The sequence below is a fragment of the Microcebus murinus genome, chromosome 5, assembly GCF_040939455.1.
Source record: "Microcebus murinus isolate Inina chromosome 5, M.murinus_Inina_mat1.0, whole genome shotgun sequence".
Lineage (NCBI taxonomy): Eukaryota > Metazoa > Chordata > Mammalia > Primates > Cheirogaleidae > Microcebus > Microcebus murinus.
In genome coordinates this window covers 56,967,452-56,988,640 of record NC_134108.1, presented here as the reverse complement: position 1 = coordinate 56,988,640, position 21,189 = coordinate 56,967,452, and the positions used below count along the sequence as shown (strand labels likewise).

The window sequence follows — 21,189 nt, the reverse complement described above, 5'->3', positions numbered from 1 at the left end:
TATACTCTTGCAAGATATTTTTAAAAAGCCTTTCCCATGTAGATACTTGTCTTAATTTCTAACAAATTAAAAGAACGGTGGCCTGGAGGGAAGCCACTGTTGGGAAATCCTGTAGGTACACACTGGGTTGCTTTTCCAGGCTGCGACTCACATTGCACTTGAATTTCATGAAGCAATGCCCGCCGCTCATGCCTCATCAGTGTGTTATTAGAGGCTCTGGACCACTTTATGACTATGAGCATCTTCCTTTTGGATGAAAGCGCTGGAGAGAAACAGATTGAGAGAGAGAGAGAGAGAGAGAGGCGTATATGAGTTTTGATTGTTAAAACACACGAAAGACAGAACTGCTGGCAGACAGAGCCTACATCAGCTGTGTGCTTTTCTGCATAGAGAGCTGCTCTGTCCTGTGAGCTAATGGAGTGCAGGGGCATGAGGTGCACCCAGGACATCAGCTGTCTGCCAGGTGGGGGAAGGGCACAGAGCTATATAGATTCCTCAGCTAGGGGTCACTAGGCGCCCTTTATATGCTTCAGGAGAAGCCCAGTTAGCAACTGAAAACTGCTATGCTGAACAACATAGCTTTCAATATAGTTCCTTGGCGTTTCTCCTTTGTTTAATGCTCCTAACATGCCATTTACTGTATTGATTTGTCAAAGTCTCATCATTCGTACTCAAACTACAGGTTAAGGGTGTTCATCACAATTTGTATTAGTTTATTTTCCTTGGCTAAAGTAGCTCACCAGTTTTTAAAATAAATAAGGATGATGTTTTGAGGTTTTTTTTCCCCACCTTACACATTTAAAATCACTATGAATGGTTGTGCAGCCTTCTATTAAAAATTATAAACAGCCAAGGGTGCGAATAAAATAATTACTCTGGGAACTGCTTCCCCATTTTTAAAAAAATCAGCACCAATTTTCATTTGAGTATTTGCTGAACAAGTCATCCCTTCTTAGCTCTAATTACATCAGTCAGCTAATGGGCATCACTTCCTAAAATTGCGATAAGAAAGCCAAGAATGAGAAAAGAAGAATGACATTGGCTTGATTGCCATAGAGTTGAGAGGAATACCTAGGAAAATCCCCTCTGGGGAACTGTGCAGGGGTCCCACAAACAAATGCCTCTTTGTAATAAAATTCATTTCTTTGGTCAGCAAACTATGCCCTAACTAGATGAACCCTGCAGACCTTAAATATAATTCAGCTAATGCAACTGGATTATAATGCAACAATATGAATGTAGACGTCAATGTCTTTATTACAATTTGAGTGGCTTCCATCAATATAGTATAAAAGGATTGATGGATTACTTCTTCCTTAGTAGCCCAGTTTGGGAATGCATGGCCACTTCTTCTACACCAATTTGGCCCTATAAATGGAGACGACTCAGTGGTTATGTCTCCAGTGAAGCTTGAGACAACAAACAAACCCTGGGACATTACTATTGCATGTACCAAGATCTGTCAGCAAAAGTGATGTTCTTCCACCACCCTGTTGAGGCACCAGTTTCCACAGGGACCAAATCAGCACCAATTTTCATTTGAGTACTTGCTGAACAAGTCATCCCTTCTTAGCTCTAATTACATCAGTCAGCTAATGGGCATCACTTCCTATACTTCCTAAAAAGGTGGAACGAAGCTCACATCTCTATTCTACCAGGAGTGAACTGAAAGTCCTTCCTAGGTGGGGTTACCAGATAAAATACAGAGCCTGCAAACATTTCATGGGACATACCCATACTAAAAAAATTATTCAATTTTTATCTAAAATTGAAATGTAACTGAGTATCCTATATTTTTCTTTGCTAAATCTGGCAACCTAATTCCTGTAGTAGAGAGAAATCACTTCCCTCTTTGCATAGGAATCCTCCATTTTCCTCCTCATTGAGTTTAGGGAAGATAGGAAGGGACATAAAAATTTTGCTCATGAGTCTATGTTCTCCACTTGAAGGTCCACATATTTAGAGGAAAAGAACCTAGAAAATTAGAGGTTAGCCAAAGTAGTCCAGAAGTCTAAGAACTCAAAATAATTGTTTATTCTAAAGTCCAAGAGTTATATATTCCCAATATCTACTCCTGTCTATGAAACTATAACTAAGTAAATCCGAATGTTGAGCCATGTAAGTGGGAATCAGGAAGGTTCTGTGTTTGCCTTGATTTTACTGTTGGAAAATAGGTTTTCCGCACTTCCATTTCACCTTCAGGAATTTGAATGGGGGAAGGACTACCATATTGGATAACAGGCTAGGATAGAGTTGGTATTATTTTAAAAATCTTATTGTTGTTGAGCACCTCAAAAACAAGTAGTCTTTAAGTAAATGTGTAATATTATGCAAACTGTAAATCTTCTTTCAAAAATTTTTATTACCTTTTTAGTATCAGACATATTCCCAAATAGATACAAAAGTTAGTTGTTTACATTATCTGAATTGAAGAATGCTTGGAAGTCCCTCTTGTACCAAATTATTTCCTTTCCCCTAAATACTACAGTAATTAAAAGATCAACATCCAATGTTCATTTAGCATTTTCTTTAAATCTCCAGAAAGGGATTATTAAAGCACTAATATTTTAAAATGGATGGACTTACAGGGAGGCTGGACTTCAGACAGCATAAGCATTATGAATCTTAATTCATATCATCAGATAATGCAAAAAAGGATGAGGAAGTAGTGGTAGGAGGGATTAATCACACCCAAGAAAAACATCAGTTGCCCTATATAGTGCCCAGGGTGGTCTTAACTCATGGGTTTTACTCCTCAAATGTGCCATGCTTTTGGTTGAAGAGAGGGTTTAGTTTTATTTAATCACACCCCTTCCCTTTTGCTCCTTGAGTAGAGTTAATTCACTCTAGGTACTACGCTGGTCCAGTAGAAGCTGCCAAACTGGCTCAATTCAGATAGCATGGTAGGGTTCAAAAGAGCTTTCCCTATTCACCACTAACTTGCTGTGTGACTCTGGGCAAATCACTTAACTTCTCTGAACCTTGGTCCCATCATTAAAAACTGCCAGAGTGGCATTAGATGGTCTGTCAGTCTTACCAAGAAAGAAAAGAGAAAAACTTAGATAATTGAAGTCCTGCAAAGGAGATATATTTTCTCATTGACCATTGCTCAACCATACTAGCCATGTGCTCTGGGGCAATTTACTTCATCTCTCTTTGCTTCTGTTTTCTAATCTGTAAAAAGAGAAAAATAATACCTACTAGATTATGCAATTGTGATAATTAAATGAGTTAAATAAGTGGACATGTAATAAATGTTTCATAAATTTTAGTTATTATCATAGCTAATAATAGCTGTTATTGCTTCCAAGAATTATTATTTTAAAAAATGTAGCTATATCAATATCCTTGTGAAATCACAAGCTCTAGAGTAAGTTAGCTATAATTGGCATTTCATGAAAATATAGTTGTCTTTGCTTCCAATAAATGATGTTCAATAAGAACTCTTAAAAAGTAAAAATACTTATAATCACCAACTGCTCAGAATTCAAATTCACATATAAGGGATTTGACAAACCTCCCCAAAAAAATCTTAACCTAATTTTCCCTTCCAGGTGATTCCCATATTTTGATTAGCCATAAAGCAGTCCTCATAATGTTGAGCAAAATGAAAAGGAAAATTACATATTTCCAAAGAAATTATTTTTAAATTAAATTTTGAAATGCCAAATTAAAATTTTTATGTCCCTAGACTGATGTTTAATAAAAAACACATTATTACTTAATGGAGTAGATTGTAGAGATCTGTGACATAGACAAGGATTTCAACCAGACTTCTTTCCTTCCGTCCACTTCTTTAAAGAGTCTACTATCTGCCTAAGAACCTTTTTCTTCTCTGGTTGCCACATCTGGATCACCACATTCCTGATGCTACTCCTGAATTTATCACTTACTCAAACAATTTCTATTAACCTTAGTTTCACTGTTTCACCAAAAGTGTATTAAAACATTTAAGAGGAAATGAATAAATCATCCATGCTACTAATTGTACCCTGTGTTGTAATGTATTTTCATTTGTCTTACATATTACCTGATTGTTGCGTTTGCATTATCTCATGTTATCATATATTTTGTTTTCTTTCTGGAATGTAGAAAATGTTAGCTCTGGAAGTGGTTAATAGGACAAAAGGCACATTAGAAAAAAAATCCACCTCCAGTGTATCATGGAACACCTAATGCACACAAGATGTGTAGCCTGTCCCCTGGTCAGAACTTTTAAATACTAAGTAGCAATGAATGGGAAAAATAAATCAAATGGGAGGATAGCCTCGACTAATAAGCAGTGAAGATGCTTCATACTCACACTCCAGTAAAGCAGGATGAAAAAGTGATCCAGGCTGTCATGAGCTGTTACTTAGTAAATAACTTCTTTTCAGCTCTTCTTACTTGAAAATGGAAAAAAAAAAAAAGGCAAAAAGAAAAGAAAAAGAAAAAAATGCTGGAGGGAAATAGCCAACTTTCCTTGAGTCTCTCAGATTTGTCGTCAGTAAAACACACTGCTATGTATTATCTTGTTTAGTGACAGAAAAAATATATATTGAGATCAAAGCTAATCAAGGTACACCTGGTTATTATTTGTAAAGACTTAACAGTAAGTTTTTAATGATTAATTTATCTGCCACATAACGCTTTAATAGATCATGGGAAACATCAAGGGAGGAATGTGGTACTGCATTTCTAAAGCCTCCTTCTCTGTCTCTGAATGATAATAGCCATGGAAGCCGTCATTAGTCTTGTTAGACGATGGTTCCTTTAGGAATCTCTATGTGTTACCTTTTAGAGGGAAGGTCAAAGAAGCCACCCCTGGGGACTCCCCTGCAGGATACAACTAACACAAGCATAAACTGTATGGAAATGGCTAAATTATCTTTACTGAGACCTTGGTCTTTCGCATCAATCAAGTCCTTCTGAACTAGTAAAACAGATAAGCACCCTGCTGGCAAAAGTGTTACTATCCTTATGCTTGTCATGACTGGCACTACAAATTTAACAATAAACAGGCAGTTATTTGTCTTACTTCTTTAAAAAACAAAATAAGTGTGCCGAAAGACATACAGTTGCAAGGACTATTCATTTTAATGGGGACCAGACGGATGAAAAGAATTGCTAAGTGGATTCTGTGTCACTCTTTCTCTCACTCCTTCCTCAAAAGACCCTTTATCGGGGAATCCAATCGTAACTGCCAGGAGCGCACATGGAGAAAGTAATGCGAATCTGACAAGCCAAAACAAAGCAACCCAGGACCCCACGGCTGCCATGTGGGAGGGGGCTGGCAGATTAATCCACCCTCACGTCTCGGCTTCCTGAGAGTGGAGCCTGTGTCAATGCCTCATCCTGACACCTAACTCATGGGGGAATTATAAGTCATCAATACCAATGACTGTAAAACACTTTGTAAATAAAAATGGCTTAGAAGTTCCAATTAACAACAGAAAGTAACCCTCTGGGATGTACCAGAGAGAAATAACTACAGCCATAAATAAGCAATGATGAGTTTAGGTTCACTTCTTATTTCAATGCCATTAAAAATAGACCTCCTTCCCATCTCCAATCTGAAGGCTCAGCTATGTTTTTTTTTTTCTTTCTCATCTACACTGCAAAATGTCATGCTTATGAGTGGAAAGGTTGAGGAAACACGGGGTTGAGCATTCCCTACTATTTTAACGTGAGTGTTCACATATATATTCCTACCTCTCTTCGTAAGACACAACAACAACAACTGGGGTAGTGTAACTTCAGTAATGTAGTCAACTGCATGACCACTACAGATGTGCAACAAATAGGGATCATAGCAAGAGGCCCAAGAAGTGGCTTTAGGGTATACCCTTAGTGTACTTTCATGCTTGCGCCATCTAGAACTTTCACAGGCATACACATGGATTGTAGGTGTGACTCAGGAAGTGTCCACTTCGCCTGTAGTGTGTTCCAGGCACTGTACTAATCAATTCCACCATATCTCACTTGTACCTTACTTATACCTACAGAGAAACAGAGGCTTAGGGAACAAGCGACATGACCAAATTAAAATTAACTTCATAGCCATACAGTTATATATGACAGACATTATTCCAAGTGCATTATAATATAATAATTAACTCATTATTACTCAGAATAACCCCTTTAATCAGGTACTATTATTATCCACTTTTTGAGATGAAGAAACCCAGAAAGAACTTGAATAACTTGCCCAAGGTCACCATAAACTGAGACTTGAACCTTGGCAGTTGGACTCCAGACCCCATTCTGTTAACCACTTCTCAAACTGGAAAAAGAGTCCAATCTTCTGACTTCACATTGCATGTCTAGAGTCACTACTTGATTATAAAAATTAAAAAATAAATAAGATAAGACAGGGTGGCTTATCCTTCAGAGGCTCAAGTGCCCGGACAATGACAGACAGGCGAACAACTACAGAGAGTTAGAATCCATAGGAATGTGCAAAGTAGTTGGGAAATGTAAATAACTGAGCATTTAATTCAGACTGGAGCCTTCAAAAAAGTCTTTAAAAACATAATGAGTTGTAGTTTCCATTTCCTTAGAAAATCTAGTTATATGCACCCTATAATTGCAAGCATTCTTGTAACCTTTAGCATAAGTATGCACAGCCTGTCAGCCAGGAGTAATTTTAAATATGAAATTTAAAAAATTAGTACCACCCTTAGCTTTTATTAAGGCTCCTGCAAGACCAGGGCCCCTAGCAGAAAAACTCAGGCTTCTAGAGCTTGACCAGAAACCAGGGGTCAGTCCAGGGGATTCAGCTGTCCCTCTGAAAAAATGTCAACCACTGGGCATCTCTAGAGCAGCTTTTGCTGGCTGCAGGGTTTGGCTGGTTCTCCAATCAACACAGAGGTCCCGATGGGCAGGAACACTGCCTATCCCACTCAGGTGAAGTGTGAGGGGAGGGCAGCACTTGCTCTACCCTGCAGGGACTGTCTCTAGAGCAAATGTCACCTCTAAATCAGAGCTCCCAACCTTGCAGAAATGCCCCACTCATAGAGAGACAGCACAGGAAGAGAAGATGTCTGGGAAAGATGAGCTGGAGGAGCAGGAAGGGAGAAGGGAGGGCGGCAGACTCAGTCAGCATCCTCAGCTTCTGCTGGGTCCCTGATTTCCCTCTGCAGAGGAGATTTGCCCCCAGGAAGAAGATTTGCCCCCTTGCCCACTCCTCTGCCGCTTCAGCACAGAATGCTTCCTACACAGGGCCTGCCCCTGCCATATACCTACCAAGAACACACCAAAACCAGAAAACACATTCCTCCTTACTGACTTGCACATCTTTTAAGTCTTTTAAAAGGTATGGCACATGCATACAGTGAAAAACAATGATCTTACAGATTTACTGACACGGAGACATATTCATTATGTATCATTGAGTTAGTTAAAAATAAGTAAGTTATGAGAATTACATACCAAATCCAATTTTGTAAATAGTTATATTCATATAAAAAGTCCAGAAAAAAGATACATCAGGATATTTAGAGCGAAAGGATTATGGACATTTTTTTCCTTCCTGTGCTTATCTGTATTCTTTATGAAGAATATGTATTATTTATTTTTTTAAAAAGCTATTTTATATTTTCCTCAGGAAGTAGGAGATTCTTAAATAGCTGGTACTAGAATCAGTTCTTACCAGTCTTAGTGGTTTGTTTGATCAATGTGTTTTAGGCTGAGGAAAAAGACTTTGCCAGGGAGAGGAGTATGCTGATGAACTGGATTTGCCGGCTCTCCTCTGATGGCCAAAATCAAATCTGCAATGGTTATTGTCATTCAGCCTGGTCCCAGAATTTGGACTTCAGGGATTCCCTACCAATTACCAAAGCAAAATCAGAGTATCTCAAAGTAGATCCAAGGGGGCATTAATAGATGTTAGAAGAAGAGAAAACAAAAGATTGAGTAACTAAATTAATTTGGGAAATGTTGAACCAAATAATGTTAAATAGGACTTCTTTACTGCAGGACTTTTCAAGCCTTCATTATGCTAATGTGCATTGTAAATTTCCCACAAATAAGTGAGTCTATGAAGTATTTCCCCACTTCATATTTATCTATAGAATTCTTTTTTGCCAAAGCATCACATGGGGCCAGTAGCAAGTGAATGCTGTTCTAAGTAGTAATTTACAAACACCTATAAACACATGTACTAATTCCCTCAGGGAAATTAAAAAGTGGTTTAGCAAATATAAATCTATTATTTTCACCAACAATACTCTCTAATTTCAAAAACTATGATATTAATGATGATATTATGTCAATTCCACCAGGCTACTTCACCAGAAGAACCAAAGATTTTCATATCCATGAGTAAATAAATGTCTGAACTTAAGATCTGTGAAATCCCTTGCAAGTAAATGGGACCAGTCTGTAAACAAAATAAAATGTACACCTGTCACTGTCATTCTTTGGAGTCATTACAGTTTATAAATTTATATACCATGAAAAGCTTTATTCATGTTCATATGGTGCGAAAATTGCAAGAAAAACTTCAAATTAATTACCTTTTTTAAAGAAAGCAATTGAAATTTATCACAGACAATAAGGGAATTTATTCACATGCCACAAAGCTTTTGGAAACACAGTCATGAAGTATGAGTTAGGAAAAGTGGCTCGTACCCTCACATGTGTTCAAGATGTAGAAGCAAATTAGCTGGCTATAGCTGCAACCCATAGTTTTGTGGCTTTGGATCTGGTCTCTGTCCCCAGCTTAGCTTTTGCAGGATCTCAAAGGCAGATTTGACCCAATGATATAATCTTTTTTTTCCTGGTTTACTCAGAAATTTCTCCCAGGATCTACATGGCTAACTTTTAGAACAAGAAGCTGAACAGTTAGGAGAGTTCATCACTAGTTTCCCCTCACATCTAAGGAGTAGACACCAGTTGAACCACATCTCAGAATCCATTTGGCTAGGGGTGAGGGGTGCTCCTGGGACTGAGTCCTTTTTTTTTTTTTTTTTTTTTTGGCCTCTTAGAAGTATCATTTTATTTCACACTGAAATAAGCTGATTAGTATGTAGAAAAGCAACAGTCCCTTGATTTCCACAAATGCGTTTTGATTTTTTATTCTGGGCTTCAAGTCCTTCCTGCATACATTTCACCTCAGCCTACTCCATCATGGGTACATTTACTGGGTCCAGGGGTTGGGGGTGTGCTCCCCACCTGGAATCTTGCTTACATTTGCATGTGAAAAGAAAGAAATGCTTTTGAGTAATTAGTCATCTGAAATTCTGCACCATGAGGAAAAAATTTGCTTTTGGATATTTATGGAGAGAAAAATCCATATGGACAATGAATATATTATTAATGTGTTAAAGGGAAGGGACTGGGACATAGCACATTCTGTTGAATTTCATCCAAACAAAGGTAAAGTAATATTGCCTCTTTCATATCAATAGTAGCTACAATGGAAAATAGCACAAAGCTGCTGTTTTTTTTCCACAACTTAAATTTCTTATATTAATTCTATGATCTTAAAAAGCCCTTTCTTTTTGACCTGATATTTTTATGAAACTCATGATCAATACGTATTGATTTGATCACTAATTGCATTAATTTTGCTTTAGAAATTAGAAAGGCTCTAATGAGAATGTGAAGTCACTTCAAGATAGTACATTACGGGCAGGCTAATTTAGCTGGGCTCTGTGCATCAGATTATTTCATTATGAACCATCAATTACCATACAAACGAATGAGATAAATAGCCTTTTCGAGCAGATTTACATTTTTGAATTCGTCTATAAATTTCAAGAGCTTAAGTTAATTTATATCCTAACATCATATTTAATATACAAATGGTTCAATCATGAATGCATTATCTACATAAACCCTTACTCCAGGCTTTCATATTACGCTTTGAACAACATTTGAAATAATCATTGTTTTCTTATATTTGCTTATACTGCATTTGATCTCTTAAAGAAAAACGTGAAATGAATATTTTTATTAAAATCTTTAATACCATTGTTTAACAATTGGTGCAATAAAATCAAGAGATAAAGAGGTACGTTACTTTTCAAGATTTATAAAATCATAGAAATATGAAATAGTCAAGCTAATCTTGAAATTGATTGCAGATGCTAAAATAACAACCCAAGAAACAAGACACCATAGAGCCTTTTAAATTCTGAGTGTATTTCTGCTGTTCTTAAAAATCTACCTGTACAATTCAATTAAATAGAAAGGACTCTAGAAGGAGATATCTCTACTGTAAGTTACTACCCAATTTGGTCTTGGAAGGGATGGTATTGTAGATAGGAGAAATGTGGCCAGAAGGCAGAGGTGAAGAAAATTTTAAGGGGATGTCCAGAATTCTGGCATATCTTGAAGAAAATCAATGTTACCAGAATGAAATCCATGTAACCTTTTGCAAATAAATATTTGAAAGTTCATAATAGTCTCAGGACACATTAAAGAAAATGAAACAGCTGGCATTAAAGGATACTTCATGTGACCCTATAAAGTTTTGAAGTGGTGGTAATAATGAAAATGCCATCTACTCTCCTGCTATTTAGTTTTTCATGATAAAAACATGAACACACAGTATTGGCATCTAATTTCTATAATTGCTATTATTGTACACCTATGAATTTTAAAACCTATAAAATAGTCCAATGGTTGAATTTAGACCCCAATTCATTATCTTGTTCTCTGACACTGTAAGACCCTATGAAATGATAATCAAAAATCAGTGCGATTGTGTGATCATTCCATAATCTAAGATAAAGTATATTTTATTAGCAAAGGTCTTATGACAGAATACCAGAGTGGAGGACTCATTAGAGATTAACTATTCCCTTGGAAATCAATATACAATCCTGGATTGGCATCTGGAAACCCACGTGGACTCTCTGGCCCCACTGCAGACCTTCTGAATCCAAATCTGAATTTAACATTATGCTCAGGAGATTCATGTGCACATTGCAGTCTGAGAAGCATTGGTCTAGTCTTTATCTGTTTACAGACATGGCAACTAAGGCAAAGAAAGCTTAAAAATATTGTTCAAGGTGGCAAAAAATGAACTCATATGTCTCTGAAGCTGAAAGCTGTGATGGTTAAAGTATGGTGCAAAATAGATTCCAGTGATGAATCAGGTCTACAAAAGTCACAGTTAACTTTCTTGCTAGTTGGGGTGCTGGCTGAACTCCTGGCTAGCTTTGAGAATCACATGCAATGGTTATAAGGAGCATGTTTGAAAGCATGATGATGGCTGAGTACCAGTGTCACACTCCTCCAAGAACAGTCATGCTAAATTTCTGTTCCTCCGAATCATTTAATCAGTCCAGTCCATAAGCAACTGCCAGTATCCATCTACCCTGAGCTTTTTTCTATACATGAAAATTCAAAATAAGGGAGAATAGGTGTACCTTCATTTACTTATTTACAGAACATAGTGTGCAACTCAATATGACTTATTTGTCAATATTTCACCACATAGAAATTAAAATAGCAAGGGGAGGTAATAAGTAGAGGAATTTTTAGTGTGGCTACCTACAGCTGAGTATGTATAAGGCAAGTAAACAGTGGCCCAGTATAGACACAGCTGAGGGCACTTAATTAGTGACAATTACTACATTGTTCTAAGCTGCCTGCAACCTTGCTCTTTCCCTTTAGATAAACTCATTTAAGTAAATACAATGTCAAGAAAATGGACAAGCCCTTTGACTTGCTAGAGAACCATGAAAGTGCTGTATTCTTCTATCAATTAAACATGCTTCGTTCAATTGTACTTATTAAAAGGAATTAGACCTGACACTTGCTAAAAAATTTCACATAGTGATCCACACATTCATTATTTGTATTATTACCTCAGTGTTAAATGTATGACAAACAATATTTTTCTTTTAAAAAATTTATGCTAATAATTATCACACCAGAAACTAAATACCTAGAAATACGTTTTGAGAAGTAGTTGTCCAACTCACTAACGTAAAATATTTTAAAAGCAATAAGCAATTTGGATGTTCTGCTAGATGATCATGTTATGTGAGAATAGTATCCAGGAAATAGTTTTACTAGAGCATTGTAAAATTAATGTACATTACCCTATCACATGCTGAACCAAGAGCTCACATGAATGTGATCTCATCAAAAGATGAGGCTACATATGCATTTACATTTAAGGCAGCATGTATGTTTGACATAAGGAGAAGAGGTATGTTAAAAAATAATGTTAACATTAGGCAGCTAAAAATGTGAACAGGAAAGAGTGTCCAAATATTTGGAGATAGGGGAATTAGTATTTCAGCAAAAACATTTTGGTAAATAATAAGGCAGTCAGATCTCACAGACTTTACGAAGAAATTTCCAACATTAGCCAGAGGGTATGTGTGTGTGTATATATATATATATATATACACACATATATATATATAATGCCTGTTAGCACAATGTTTAAATACAAAAGAAGGATAAGTATGTAATTTTAATAAAATTTGATAAAGGAAACATATCAAAATCATAAGTAATTGAAATTACTTTAGAAAACTATGCTTTTTCCATTCTGCTAACTCTGAAGGTTTAAATCAGTATACAGGCTGATCAAACAACTCAGAGACAGGCCTGGTGATTTTACTTTCTAACTTTGCAGGTTGCATTCCATGCTACATGATAGGCAAAAATAAATGTTAAAAATGTGTAATTCCATGATTTCCCAGTGACATTCTGACGAGTCTGTCTTTCGAAGCCTGAGACATTTGTGGCTGTTATTCCAATAGTGGGATTGGTTTAGGATTTGGATTAGGGTGGGGAGGTTTATTTTCCCTGATCCATTTATCTGCTCCCATTCAGTTCTTTTGAGCCCAATGGCATACAAAGGGGGCTAACTGACACTGGTCCCTCAGCAGAGCATTCTAGCCAACCTTACCAACTAGTCTGAATCAGTCCACCAAAATTCATCATTCTCTATTTTGCTGTAGCTAGATATTTTATCTTGCATTGCATGGATTATTCAAGGAAAAATATTTGTTTATCTGTTAAAACGCTTAGAAATCTGCACCTGGATTTCTTCATTATACCACTGGCATCAACACAGCTCCTGTACCACCTGTGGGACAGAGGATGGCAATAGCTGCTCCTCCAGCTCCCTGCCTCCTGCAAAGATGTGCAGAGCCATGAACACTGTGCATGCACCCTGACAGATATATGCCTTGTATTCATTGGCTTTTTCAGGAAATGTGACGTATATAAAATGGATCTGCTTTTATTTTGGGTGTTACTCATTGGATGTGGGAGAGTAAGAAATGTTTGAATACTTAAACAATAAGTACACATGTTAATTTCTTCCCAAACTATTTACAGACATTTTATTTGACTTGGCATAACACCCCAGGTGACACCAGGCACACACAAGGACATGGGAAAAAATGTTTTCCTGGTGGAGATGACTCCTTCATTGTCTCATAGAGGGAAAGACATTAAAGCTCAAGGAAAGGTTGAGGATTTGGTCTTTATTTTTATGGAACCAGATTTTTTAAATCCATCAGAGTGGTCTTTTAATAAATTTGGAGAGTAAGCTATACGACTTTTAGTTGGAATTTTACTATTCTACTATCATATGAAGAAAGAACATTTTTCTGACTTTTAAGGACTTGAGACAAGCCTCTTCCCACCAGCTTATTTTACACTCGCAATCAGTTCACAAGAAAGGAGTACTGCAACCGAAGCTACATTGACTCTTCATTAACCACAGTCTCACTCTCCATGAAGCATTCTTATTTGTGACAAGCACTAAGAGCATTTCTTCAAGCTGCACATGAGAATTCTGGCCCTGACTCTGCCCTAAGTGGCAAGCTGACCTGGAGCTGGGGAAGGCCGTGGATCTTTGCAATTCGTCCTCATCATCTGTGCAAGGAGGGGCTGCAGTACTGATCCCAGAGCTCCATCACGAGCAGGGCAGACAATGAAATTTCACTTTGTCAGGTTGTGTGATTAGTGCCCAGTGCTTGTTTGACTTTCTTCCTCCTCTGGCTTAAACGATGTCAAAGCCACACGTGTCAGGGTGCTCTCTGAGTCAGTCTACTGCCTGGGCAATGTGTGCATTGTGGGTTTTCAGTCTTCACAACCACCAGAGGGAGCGGAAGTGCACAACAAGGCAACTTTAATGCATATAGAATATGTTTTAAAATTCTATTTCATCAAAATAAAATCTGCTGAGTAGATCTGAGTGAAGAAATCTGAAATGCATGGTATATTCGCCAACTGTTAATATTTGTTTGTGGGAAGTTAGAATTTTAAAACCATGGCAACTAGAGTTAATAATATACTCTATTCTTAAAAAATTGCTAAGAGACTGGAGGCTTCAAGCGGCAGCGAGCAGCCTCTGCCTGGCCAATTCCCCCCGGGTGATCTTGTCCCTAAGGAGTAGCCTCTCACTTTTCCTCTGGACGGAAGTGCATTCTGTCCTGAAGAAATCTGTCCACTCTGTGATGTGACACAAGCCCCATTTCTCACAGGGATAGAACAAAAGCAAGGGAGTGGAACACGGTCCAACTACCATAAGAAAATCCGGCTTGATGAAAAGGGTCTTCAGTTTGGGCTGCCACCTAAAAGATTTGGGAGATTTGAGTTTTATTCCAGTCCCCAAAGATGATCTCTATAATCTGCCCTCTGTGGGCCTCGCCAACCAGCTGAGCTGGTTAGTGGAGCGATGTCGGGTGGCTACAGCTGCGGCCGGTCGATGACAACCACCACACAGCAACTGTACCATTAGTGGCTACACCTGGCACTGCCCAGACATTTGTGTCATATGGTTTATACCTATGCTTTACCACTTCATCTGAAAATCTCCACCCACAGCCACTTTAATTTCTCCTCAGTGAACTACAGGACAAAGTACCACAATGCCCAGGATCTTCCTGGATCAAACCTTGTCTTTCTTCTCCAAGTATAGTGCATATTGGCCTAGAGAGATGTGGACCCTCCTGAACATTTTCTTTTAAGGAACTGTGATGATATCCAGTATTTTCTCATGAGAGACATTGATTGGCTTGGTATCCAGGAGGTTGTGGAAAAGACATTTGATCTGCTGATTGGCAAAAGACAAAAGGCAATCCATTTGAGTTTTGGTGCATTTGACCCTGCAGTGGCTCTAGCCACAGGAACCCCCATTGTAGGGGGACTGACTTCCGGAGAAGGCATGCAAGTTACTGAGGAAATTCATCACACAGGGTTGCTGTGAGCACTGGGTCTCATTGAGGTGAGTCCTCAGCTGGCCACCGAAGAGGTGAGGCAAAGGCTACAGCCAGCCTGGCAGTGGATGTGATTGCTTCAAGTCGGGGTTGGGCAGAGAAGGAGGGTGCTTTGTCTACCACCAACTTCCTGCTCTGTGTTCATCAGATGAATCTGAAAATGAAGCAAGTGTGAGAATTTAGGAAATACATCCACATGTTTCCCAGTGGGCATCCCAGAGTTGTGAGGCATTTTATTTAGGACAGATATTAAATGGTTGTCTGGCTCAGTATTACCTTCACAAGAACATTTGTGCATTCTCACAATTGTAAAGTTTCCCTTCTCCATTTTGGTGACCAAATTATACTACTGTAAATGTATTTGGTTTCTCACAGTTCTACAGAGTATTAATATGTTACAATACTATGTAAATTTAAAGAAGTCATAAACAGCATTGATTACCTTGATATATCAAAAAAATTGGTAAGAAAGTAGATTTTAAGCATTCTCACCACACAAAAAAGATAATTGTATGAGGTAATGCATATGTGAATTAACTCAGTTTAGCTCTTCTACAATGTATATATATTTCAAAACAACATGTTGTACACAATAAATACATACCATTTTTAGTTGTCAGTTTAAAAGTTAATGAATTAAAAAATAAAATAAGATTAAACCCACCCCCACCCAACCCTTTCCCATATAAACGTAAAGGAGGAGGCACCGCATCCTGGGGCTGCAGGGAGGGAGGAGAGGAGCATCAGTGTCCTGGCTGAGATCGGAATTCAGGTCTCGCGACTGTACCTCTGCTTTATTTTTTCCACTCATTTCCATGAAAGTAGGCTTCCGGATAAGCATAAGAAGAATTCTGCTCAAGCTTTCAAACAGAAGAAAAGCAGAGTAACCAGCTGTGTTCTCGGCCGCACCCATACCAATCCTTCCCTCCAGCTAACTCGCCCACCCCTGCCACCTGCCATGTTTCATGGTAGCACATGCTCCATCCCAGAGTGAAAGGGGAAGTCTTTAAAATGGCTTGCAGATCACCGGACCACACGGCCTCCCTGTGCCTCTCCCACCTCCGCCCTTCTGCCACGGTGCCACTGGCCTGCCTGCCTTCCCTGAAGCATGGCAGGCACCTTCCCACCCCAAGGCCTTTGAACTTGCTGTCCCCATTGCTCCCCCAGCTCTCTACACAGCTTACTCCTTCCTTTATTTGTCTTCCAAATGTCAACTTCCTTGATGCCTTGTTTTGATTTTCCACTTTCTCTTCTGCCTCATTTTCCCCCATCTGATATATCATATATATCATATGTCTTACTGTTTATTGTCATCATAAGTGCTGGGGTTTCCATCATTTTGATCATTGCTGTTCAAGGAATGAATGAATGAATGGCTAGCTGAATGAATGCATTTTAAATTTAATTATATATGCAGCATTTGAAATAAAGAAAAGCAAATTTCCTTTAAGGAAAGTAATGTTTTGTTTGTATTATCGTTCTTTTAGCCTTACCTCAAATAATTTTTTAATCACTAGCTTAAGTTCTGATTATTTAGCTCAGAGCACAAATGTGCTCATAGCTTTATCATATCACCATCAATATCAGTTTCTTTGTAAGATAATGCTCCAGTCACCTCTTCCTACCATAATGTCTAATTAGCTCTCTTGGGGTCTCACATACTATTGTGAAAAACTAACATTAGCTGATATATAATAGTCATTCATAGTCTTTGCATGTTTGGTATGTGTGACCAAATGCCCTTTAAGATGTTCCATACTAATATTATATGAATATTAGTAATCATCTAGTATAAATTTCTATGGGACCTCTAAAGTAAATATGTATTTAGTTGGTTATGTTTTATGTATATTTAGAGCTTGTTTGCATTATCCCCAACTTACATGTATTATTTACCTGGCAGGAATATTAAGTCTTCTACCACTCCATTTTATCCTATGGATAAATTCACATGTTTTATTAAATATAATATGCATAACATTTATCCACTAAACTATTTTGATATCTGGTATATTTATCATTTTTTATGAGTTGCTTATCTACAGCTAGGTATTTATTTAATCACTGGGTTTTTATTTGTCTACTTTTGATCATTCCTCAAGAAAGACAAATATCTGTTGAAAACGTGATGTGCAAGAGTTTCTAGAAAGAAAATGAGCTCTACAAAGAAAATAGTAGCAGAAATTTTCTGAAGAAAAACATGTCAAAAATAAGTACAGTATAATTAATTTCTTAAAAGTTTTCTTGTTTTCTTCCCCAGCTTATAAAAAGAAACTTCTCTCATAGGTTGTTCAGGTTGAAACCTAATTGCATAATCTACGTTATTATTTTAAGTGAAGCAACTAAAATTAAGTGTTTGCCTTGCATTTTCACATTTAAAAAATCTAGTCTTTTGTTTTAAAAAGTTGAGTCTGAAGAATAAAATTTGGGAATAATTTAGAAGCTAAAGCAGGTAGATGAATACTTCCATAGATGAACAATTTGGTTCCATTTTCCTGTTCAATCAGTGTCTCATGGGAGTTTAGAAATAATTATTTATTTGTCTGTCTTGTGTGAGGCTAACGTCGTTGACCTACCTACATCCAACTAGTTTGCTGGTTTGTTTGCAGACTATTTGATTATGTTCTTAATTTTTTTCATTAAAATCTTTATGAAGGCTAAGTGGCAATTTTGTGTTGGCGAAATAAAGCAGTGAAAATCATATATCCATCATCTAAACAGAATACTTGGGATGTATGCTCCCCTACCACAGCTTAGTGTGCCAATACTGCCAGCTAGTGTAAAAGTCTCTGATAGGCACCTGAGGCAGGGGTTTCTCTACTATGTTTAAATCCAAACTAGTGCATGTGATAGTTGTTAAAATTGCAGAAATTTATTATATCTGTTTGGAATCCAAAGAAATTTATTCTTATGGAGTCTGTGTCTTAGAAGACAGGTATCTAGGGTCTTTAAACTTTTCTTTTGAAATATCTGTGAACTCACAACAAGTTGCTAAAATAATACAGGGAGGTCCTATATACCCTTCACCTTGCTTCCCCCATGGAAAAATTCTACATAACCATAGTACTTTAATAGATTTTTTTAAAAAGACTTTATTTTATTGGAGCAGTTTTGGATTCACAACAAAATTAAGAAGAAGATACAGAGATTTCCCACATACTTCCTGCCTCCACACATGCATAACCTCTTCCTTATCAACATCACCCACCAGGATAATAATATATTTGTTACAATCAGTGAACCTACACTGACACATCATAATTACCCAACTACATAGTTTACATTAGGGTTCACTCTTGATGTGCATTCTGTGAGTTTGGACACATGTGTAATGACATGTATCCACCCTTATAGCAGCATACAGAGTAGTTTCACTGCCCTAAAATTCCTCTGTGCTCCACTTATTTCCCACTGCCCCCCAATCCCTGGCCACCACTGATCTTTCTATTATCTCCATAGTTTTACCTCTTCCAGAGTGATGTCAAAATGCGAAAACTTTTGATGAGCCTGTACCTTCTGATGCAGGATGGGTATAAAGACAAAAAAAAACCCAAGCCCCACTGATTATCTCTTAGAATCAGAAACTGAATGCCATGATTCCTTGAGCAGCCCTAAGATTTCATTTCATATTTCCATTTGCTTTACTTAAATGAATCCAGCTTATAATTTGACATTCCAGCAAAAGAGAAAAGGAGAAAGAAATGGGTACAGATGCCTCCCCCTACTCATATCTTTTTCCCTCACCAAAAACAGTATTCCTAGACAGATGTTTATGTGATCTGTAATTAGGAGCACTAATTTGTGAGTTTCTTGGGTCCTTGTTCTCATTGTCCTTTAGAATGGGCACCCTAGGATTATGAGGACCAAGTCTGTTGCAGATCTGCTTACCATATACTGATTTTCTGAAATTTATAGTCAAGTATTATATAGCCGTTTCTCTATTAAAGAGTGTGGTTGTTTTTTTTAAACCTACTCCTATATTTCTTGACTAAAATAGAGAGAGTTATTCTCTCCGAGAAGATAGATTCTATCTTGTCTGACAAACTGCGGGGGTTGTGGGAGGGAATAAAGCTGATTTGAAAGTAACCTTGCTGCTCACCTTTATTTCTTCTTTGGTTCTGAGTCCAGGATCTTGTAATGAATTCATTCCCTCGCAATAAATTTGGTCTTTGTCTCATTCTACATGTAATCTCCTGGGCAGCCTACTCTTGCCTTCAGTATCAGACTTGAAACCAAAACTTTGTGAATGGAAGAATTAAAAACAAAATACTATATTCTCTCACTCACTTTCTCTGATTTCTAGGCCTCCTTCAGATTGGACCCCAGGCTTCTCCTACTTCCTCTCTACGTGGACCAAGTGCAGTTCAGTGGTTGTTCTCTCTTTCCAGTTGCTAATCTCCTGCTCCTCGAATCCATATGCTGTCTTAAAAAGAGGATAGAACCATTGAGAAAGCAACTATTGATTTTATTTTGTAAATGATTTCTCTCTCTGTCTTTTCAGGCATAAAATGTTTAAAAGTTCTCCTTTTTTAAAAAAGCACTGATTATAGATAAGAGAGCTGAAATTTTTTGCTCTTATGGTACAAGCTAGCATGGCGTGTAAAGAATTTTCCAGTGTCATTTGCTTGGGAGATGCCCTATCCTCTCTAATTTTATACCAACTCTGTATCTTTTCTTTCTGACCTTGACTGACAGCAACAGCAACTTAGAATGCTCCACATATTCCTTCAATACTTCTTCACTGAACACTTCCGGCATGTCAGGTTCTGTAGTAGGCACTAAGGACACAGTGGTGACAAAAATAGACTATTAAGTGGTGCTTATGCTATAGTGGGGGGAAATAGTTCATAAATAAGTAACTGAACAATAAGCAATATACATTCATAAAGAAGTTGGGATCATGAAAAAAATGAATCAGAATGATTCCAAGGAGCATTTGAGGGCAGGGGAACCTGGGAGATTTTTAGATGGGGGCAGGGTGAAGGCCTCTCTGAGCATGTAATGTCTGAACTGAGTCCTAGGTGACATGAAAAAGCAGCCATGAGAAGATTGCCTCTGAGAGAGCAAGAGAAACAGGCTGCAGAGAACGTCAAGTACCTGCCTCTTTCACAATATCAGTTTCCGTGCAAATAGAGATTCTGGAGTATATTCTCTTGTTGCCTATATTTAAGTTAAACTTCAGGTAAATAAGCTATGAGGGTTTTCAAGAGAGTTAAATAACCTTAGTTGATTAACATTCTATTCCTACCCTAAATAAAGAGAAAAGTGTTTCCTCTAATAATTATTAGGTACATTTATATAAATGCATAAAAGGCTATAAGCTATCACAGCTCTATTAACTAAGAAGAACTCTATAGGGCTATATCTGAATAATAATACAAATCATGAATTAGTAATTTTATAATTTTCCATTGTAAGTAATTGTTCAGCTGATCTACATGAGAACATCTGGTAATCAAATTAAATATTCTTGTTTTCAGATGCAAGATATAATTAATTGGCTAATTGCCTTAAAAATTTAGGCCTTATGGTCTATTTTAAAAATCACTTGAAAATGGATAACGTGATAAAAAGGAAGGTGGTTCCAAATTCTTTTTATTTTTCTGAAAAATGATTCTATTATCATTATCTTTAGCAAATTTTATTTTAAAAATCACGTATTTTTCCCTAAGCTTTGAGCTAGGGAAAATTAACAATGACAACAACAACAAAAAAAAAAAACCTCTAGGATTTGGGGGAATCTCAATATTAGCCAAGAGAATTTGAAGCAGTGAACTAGGATAAGAGAGGAAGTAAGGGGTGAATGAAGGTCTTGAGCCAAATGGGGCAGAAGTAAGAGCCCAACTAGTTGTGACAAATAGAGGGAGAGCAGCTGCTGACCAGCCTCATGACCTTATTTATTACACCAGGAGGAAAGCTGGCCAGTGACGGAAAAGGAGGAAAACCATATCCTCCCTTGGGGATAAGATATAAAGATCAAGGGATCTGCGAAGTCTAGCATGTCCCACAA

The 21,189-nt window shown here is 37.5% G+C and overlaps 1 pseudogene; it reads left to right on the top strand.

Annotated features, from left to right (window-relative positions):
- Window positions 1–15,362, top strand: part of LOC105856862 (arginase-2, mitochondrial pseudogene) — a 43,106-nt pseudogene extending 27,744 nt beyond the window's left edge.
- The last annotated feature ends 5,827 nt before the right edge of the window (window positions 15,363–21,189 follow it).